This window comes from Lactuca serriola, chromosome 4, assembly GCF_051521515.1.
Source record: "Lactuca serriola cultivar US96UC23 chromosome 4, Lser_US96UC23_V15, whole genome shotgun sequence".
NCBI classification, from domain to species: Eukaryota; Viridiplantae; Streptophyta; class Magnoliopsida; order Asterales; family Asteraceae; genus Lactuca; species Lactuca serriola.
This window is the reverse complement of record NC_136411.1, coordinates 160,544,512-160,551,914: the sequence shown is the minus strand read 5'-3', so window position 1 is coordinate 160,551,914 and position 7,403 is coordinate 160,544,512. Positions and strand designations below refer to the sequence as shown.

General features: G+C 40.6%; 1 non-coding gene across 1 annotated transcript; it reads left to right on the top strand.

Annotated features, from left to right (window-relative positions):
- Positions 1 to 6,872: 6,872 nt before the first annotated feature.
- LOC145103470 (small nucleolar RNA R71) lies at positions 6,873 to 6,979 on the top strand. Its single transcript, XR_013706562.1, has one exon. It is a non-coding gene; the product is annotated as a small nucleolar RNA R71 (small nucleolar RNA).
- Positions 6,980 to 7,403: the final 424 nt, after the last annotated feature.

Here is a 7,403-nt window from a genome sequence, read left to right as displayed (position 1 = left end):
TTTATTGCTTCCATATTTGCATTCGGCACGAGAAATTCCTTTTATGACTTCTCCATCTCTTCTATTTCTTCGTCTCTTTTGATATGTTGTAATCAAACGATTAAGCAAATGTTTGGTTCGAAAAATTGGACAACAAATTAATTCTCCAACTTCATTCTTTTCTCCATTTACAACAATATCACATTCACTTATCAATCCAACAGTTAAGCTATAAAGAAGATATTCAAATGAGCATTCACTTTGAAAATCATCCCTACGTATCATCCATTTCTCCATGATTACAAGAACTTGAAATTTTCTAGAGAGAGAAAGTGATTTTGAATGGGTTTTCTAGAGAGATAAAGTGATACAAACAAGTATTCTAGAGAGAGAAAGTCGAATTATGGATCAAATCAAACAAAAAATTCGACTTCTAGAACACAAAAACACTCTCTAAACACAAAGATCAATGAACAAAAAGAATCACCAAATCAAAATAGCCATCAAGGATCAATTCTTGATGAGATTCAAGAACACCCGCTCTGATACCAATTGTAGTGGTGTTGATTATGATGGCATGTGCGGAATTAGAAAGATCTAGTGATTCATCATACAAATTCAAGAACACAAGGAGTAAATAATTCTTTGTAAGCTCTTATTAGATCTAGAAAGATTATACAAATGGGTTTGTACACAAATTCTCTCTCTAGTCTAACACTCCAAATGATTCCTTTTCATAATGGGAGTCACTCACTTCCTATTTATAGGAAAGACTCAACCCATTTACACATACAAGAGAGTAAGCCTAAAACACTACATCCAAGAGTGACTTTGCACCCTAACAAGTACCATTATTCTAAACAAATTACCGACTTTTTAATAAAAATGTACTTAAATATTGCCTAAAAATAAGTATAAATATGGCATTAATATCAAAATACCCCACACTTAGGCCTTGCTTGCCCTCAAGCAAATTTAAATTTAATCCTTGTTTACTAACATTACATTGAACAATCCGACTCTAATTCAGCCATTATGCCAAGACCTCAACGCATGCATTTGTGTCTAAAATTTTCCTAAAGTACCCCCCCATACTTTAAATACTTACAATCTTCATAAACACTCGCCCACTTTTTCCGAACAATGCTCATTTTATGCAACCCTCCGAATCCATCCGCAGAAAACCTCCTAACCTCAAGGTATTTTTAGTTGAGCAACCTAAGCATACATAATCTAGAATTACAACTTTTCGATACCACTATGGAGCTCTTTTGGAATTCTTCAATTCTTTGACATTTGATCTTTGATTTCTTTGAATTCACCACCTTATTTTATTTCTGGTATCTTCAACTTTTTGAATTTCTTGGAATTTTGATCTTTTGATCTTCACTTTATTTGCTCAAAAATTCTTCAAACTTTACTCGTAATTCTCTCTCTTTTTTTTTTACATGTACCTCACTTTTTTTTTCACTCAAAACCTACATGCTTAAGCAGAGGCACTCAACCTCAACCTTTATTGATTAATGATAATAATTTTCCTGGATACATTTCAGGTTTAGGCTGCTAAACATATTGCATCCCTCAAACCAAGCGGGGTTGTGTTTTTGTTCCATGATTTCACTAAAATAAGGGAGGCCACAAATGCACTATAACGTATATTGGCTCAACTAAACATTTGAACTTTCATCGGATCATCCCACATAATACTAGCAATTATAACTCAAATTATTATTACTAGATTCAATTATTAAAAATTTGAAATTTTCAAAATTTTCAATTTTTACTATTATATGATTTTCTAGCAATTTACTTCTTCTACCCCTACCCCACACTTATTTCATACAATGCCCTCATTGTATGCATCAAATTTAAAAAAAAAAAAACTTAAAGAAAAGGGAGAAAAAGGAACAAACTCCCCTGGGATAGTGGCGTGAAGATCTCCAAAAGTGCGGGAAACGTGCATCTTGAATATGGACTCCAAAAATAGAAACTTGGTTCTTGAACTCGCGAAATAAGGAGTGTACCGGAAAAACATGAAATCGAGCCTTTGATCATCTTCAAATATGGTGTAAGTCTCCAAAAGTAGAATGACCAATGTGGGAAAGCATATGCCACATTGCATGGTGGTAAAAAAAATGAGCCAAAATAATCTTGAATATATTGACAAGAAGAACAGCATCAACCCATAGAAGACTAAAATGTCAAGGGCCTTGAATCTCGTAAAAATCAAATATTCACGACGTGAGTGTGGAATAATTCACGACGTGAGATCGAACTGAGCGTATTTTGAGAACCTCCTGATAACTGACTCACGACATGAATACTAAATGTTCACGTCGTGAATACTGGACAAGTAGAAAACATTACTCAATCCTTCTTCTAATGTCTTAATGTATTAAGTCTCTTCCAAAGTCATCAGTTTATGACTCTTTCGCTGACACTCCACTCTATTAACTCACCCCACACTTATTTTGAAAATATGGGTCTCGACTCTCGGAATTAAACACTCCCGGCTAAAAACGTACGCATTCATAACTCGCTATCCCTCCTAGGCACTCCGTAGCAATTTTTGAGAAACAATCAACAAGGAAGAATAAAAGTAACATAATATTCAAAGTAGTTCTTACAATCCCATAAAAACAAACTAAAAAAAACAAACTAAACACAAATCAAACAAAATAAATAACGATCAATCATCCTCCTCATTTTCATGCGCTCCACTGGTACCAGCTCCATCACCTCCACGACCACCATACTCCGACCATCGTGGGCAAATCGGGTAATGATACCCTAAATGAGGCGGCTGCTCCACCCCAAGATGCCGAACCACATTCTCCATCGTGCCGGCTATCCAATTCACACTCAACGATAACTGGTCAAAGTAACCAGCCATATCACCCCCAAAAGGTGCACCAACCATGGAAGCAAGTGGGTGTATCAGCTGCCCGCGGTCTCCCCTTCCTCTCACGTTCCTGCGCCTCGGTCTCGGCTTTGGCGCAGGTTGATCGGCTGGCTAATCATCCTCATCTTCACCCTCAATATCTGATGGAACTATTCCCCAATGCGATCCAAAATTTCTGACCACCCGCATAGTCTCCAAATATCCCATACCAAAGTCATGCTCGTCCACACACGTCATGGATCTAGTAATATCGGGAACAATTAGATGATAAGAACGGGCCAAACGAGTAACAAAATGCCCCCCACAAATAGGGCTCCCAGGGCGCGAACTCGCGGCAGACCCGACCAGAAAACGGGCTAGAAAATACGGGATGTTGCAACAGACACCAGGCTGTAAGATGCACCATAAGAAAAATAAGTTCTGCTTAGTCACTTTGTCTCCATGCCTCTTATGGTTGATGGAAAAGGTAATGAACCGGTGGAGTAAACAATGGATCGGGGACCGAATACTGCTCTCAGGAGATACTCCGGACTTAAACATCCCGGAGGCAATGTTATGCCAAAAAGAATATCCCGTGACACCCTCCGCATATCCGCTAGCAGCCCCACCCAAAAACATGCCAAACTCGGGAGTCATAGCCTCCTGCCGATCATACAGTCCTACTCTCCAAGCAAACTCAACTAGGCTTCACTCCCGATACTCACCCCCCAATCGAAATACCAACGCCTGTGGCCAATGTGGATCTTGGACCATTTCCTGAAATGTCACCGTTGCGAAAAACTCGACACAAAATTCCTTGTAGACCCGCTCTTGCACCCGGAACAAATTTTGCCAACCAGAACAGGTGAACGAATACCCATCTCCAATAAATATCTTTGTCAAGGACGGGCCCACCCGGTCTACGAGCCCTACTTCCCTCAATCTTGTCCAATTGACTGTTGGAGCAACTGCAATTTCCCTGTTGTAAAGTCACCCCAATCTGTTGTTCCAACAGGTCAAAACATCACGGGCCATTGTCGCGGGAAAATTGTAAAACGGGTGCAAACCCGCAACCCCAGCTGGAACCTCTCTTCTTGGAGCCATTCCTGCAAAAACACGAAAAAGAAACAGCCAAAACAAATATCCACAAATCAAACATAGAAGAAAAATGAATTCTGTTTAGCCCCAGAATTCACATCGTGAATCATGTAAGATTCACGTCGTGAGTTCGCAGCCGCAGAAGGCAGAATCTTAACAATCGGGGAAAATCCAGTCAAAATATCCTTGGGTTTTACTCCTATACCACTTCCAAACACTTAACATGAACATTCCAAGGTTATTTACGAACTGTAAAGAATTAATTTCGTCATTTAACAAACCCTAACCCTAAGTTCCTCTACTAGAACCAAAAATTAAACTTAATAATCAATAATTGGTACCTTTGTTGGAAGTATTACGTAAGCACAATGGTGATTAGTAGAATTGTCGGCTAAATTCGCAGCAATGGGGACCAAGGGGGACCAATTTCTGTTTCCACTTCGTGAACAATAAACAAATGAAAGGGTTTACTGGTTTCCAGGGACTTATCATGTGGTCCCGTACTTTTAAACATTCACGTCGTGAATTCTATACGATTCACGTCGTGAATAGTGTCTGGGCTTAAGTTTGGGCCATGTACTCACGGACTGATCTTGGGCTTGCTAGTCTAATGGGTTAAGCCATATCATGGATTATGTGTCCGGTTCATTCACAATTCACGTCGTGAACGGCTAACTATTCACGTCGTGAATAAAGTATGGACAATCAATTTTTGAGTTTGAACTAAGTTCTTAATTATTACTACTTCCGTTTTAAGGTCCCCACATTTTGTTCTAATAGAGTTGGATGACTCGATCTAAGTTTTCAAAACTAAAATGCAAAAAGAAAGAAAAAAAAATTTCAAACCAAACTCGGGTTGCCTCCCGAGAAGCGCTTCTTTTTCTTGGAGTCTTGAGCTGGACTCCGTGCCTCCTACGTTGAGCCTTCGGAAGAGTCCTCCACCAAGATCTTTTGTTCCTTGAACCGCCTCTTGTAATCTTGAACTCGCCTTTTATATGCCTTCTTTGAATTGTCCTTTTTAGCTCTTCCCTCTTCTTCAAGATTGCGTTTTGTGCCCTTGGGTTCCTCCTTGCACTTTATGTCATTCTCCTTCTCTTTCACCACCGGCCTTGTTACTCTTGAAGTGACCTCCTCTTCATCACTTGTTATTTCCTCTTCCTCTTTGCTTACCCAAGAAGGCGGGCTCTTGTAAGCTATGACTTCAATCAAATATGGAATAGATGCCCTTGGTTTTGTCCTTTTGACTTGATGAACTGCCTTTATCTCTTCTTCCATAAGCTTTTCCAGTTCTTCTAGTTCATTCTCTTCATTAATTGTGAACACCTCTTCTTTATCTTCTTGAAAGTCATCCTTTATCCCAAAGACTTCTTGTTCATCTCCAACCCTCAAAGTTAGCTTAGACTCGCGGATATCAACAAGGGCACCAGCAGTGTTGAGCAATGGCCGACCAAGGATTATCGGAACATTCGGATCTTCTTTCATGTCCAAGACTACAAAGTCTATCGGAAAAATAAATTTTCCAATTTTTACCAAAATATCCTCCACTATGCCTCGGGGTTGTGTCACCGAACGATTCGCCATGTGAATCTTCATTTTAGTAGTCTTCATTTTCTAAATCTCCAATTTTTGATAAAATGAAAAAGGCATCAGATTAATGCTAGCCCCAGAATCGGCTAAAGCATTAACCTTCATTTTATTCCCAAACTCACATGGAAGAGTGAGGCGTCCAGGATCCCCCATATTTTCTGGTGTTTCTCCCAACACAACTTTTGAAGTTTGTTCACTTAGAATCACTATAGACTGCTTCTTTAATTGCCTTCGAGTGTCTATCAAGTCTTGCAGTAATTTCTGGTTCTCGGGAGCTTTAGATAAGGACTCGACAAAGGGGGTATTAATCGGGATCCCCTTCACATGCTTGACAAACTCTCTATGCTCTCTCTCCAGTGGACTAAGGGTAGCTTGGGAAGGAAAAGGCAAATTCGGCTTATAAACCGAACTGACTGCAAAATTTTTCTGTTCATGACGGGCCCATGTCGTGAACATATAAGGTTCACGTCGTGAATTCTGGAACTCAGCAGCTTCATGATTTTCGAGCTTGATCTTCTTCATCTTTTGATCGGGCTTCCGTGGTTCTTCTTCCAATGCTTCCAGGAACTCCGAGATGGCTTCTTCTTCGGTGTCTATGGCCATTACATGAGATTGGTTCTTTACTTCGGGATTCTTCGGGGACAATTTTTCATGAACTAGAGTTGCTAGTTGACCAAATTGTACTTCAAGGTTATGGATGGAGGCTTGCTGATTCTTTATCAAAGTTTGTTGTTCCAGAATAGCAGAATCAGTGGCATCGTGTCGCTTTTCCGATGCTTCCATAAACTTCATTAAAATGGTCTCTAGGTCGGGTTTCTTCTCGGCTGGTGGTTGCTCCTTTTGATAGAGGCCTCGACCTGTCTACCTATACTTCTCTTCTTTTTGCTTCTTATACTCCTCATATGGCAGCCACTCCTTCTTCGGTTTCCTCCAGTCCTCATCAAATTTATCCCTACTAGAGTAGCATACTTGAGCCTTTCTGTTCCCATAATCATCTACATTGCAGTCCTTTGTTAAGTCTGGACCACTGCATCTCTCGCAACCCACTCTTATGGCATGTATCGACTGGTCCATCTGTGTTATCCTACGGTTCATATTATTTAACATGGCCATGACCGCTGCTATTTCTTCAGTTTGGGACCCTCCTCCGCCTTTGATTCCTTCTTGCCTCGGGTTGTGGTATTCGCGGGAGTGTTTCACGAATTCTTCAATTAGCTCCTTGACCTCCCTTGGATTTTTCTTTGTCAAAGGTCCTTGAGAATCAAGGAGTTGTCTTGTCATCACGTTGACCCCATCATAAAAGATTAACATCTCTTGCTACACATTTAGGTCATGTTGAGGGCAATTTCTAAGTAAGCCCTTGTACCGCTTCCATGCTTCGTATAGTGACTCCCCCGGCTGTTGCTCAAAGTTGGGTATTGCCTTCTTGAGTTTGGCTATCTTAGATGGTGGGCAAAACTGATCCAGGAATTTCTCACGCATTTGAGCCCAAGTGGTGATTGTACCCGGTGGGAGTGCTTTTAACCACTCCTTAGCAGCTCCTTTGAAAGTGATGGGAAGCATCCTAAGCAAGACTGTGTTTCTGCTGACATTTGGGACATTGAAGTAGTCTGCAATGTCATTGACTTCATCTAGATGCTTAAAAGCATCTTCATGATCTTTCCCGAAAAATGGGATGTCCTTCAGGGCAGTCAATATGTGTCCCTTCAGCTCGAATGTGGCAGTGGCAGGTATTGCGGGTTGGACTAAACCGGGACCCATATCTTCTCGGATCCGCTTCTTGTAAGCTCCCATGGACATTTCTTCAATTTCTGCCATCTCATTCCTTGGCTCGTTCTCGGGTTCGCTTGTGTGTTCT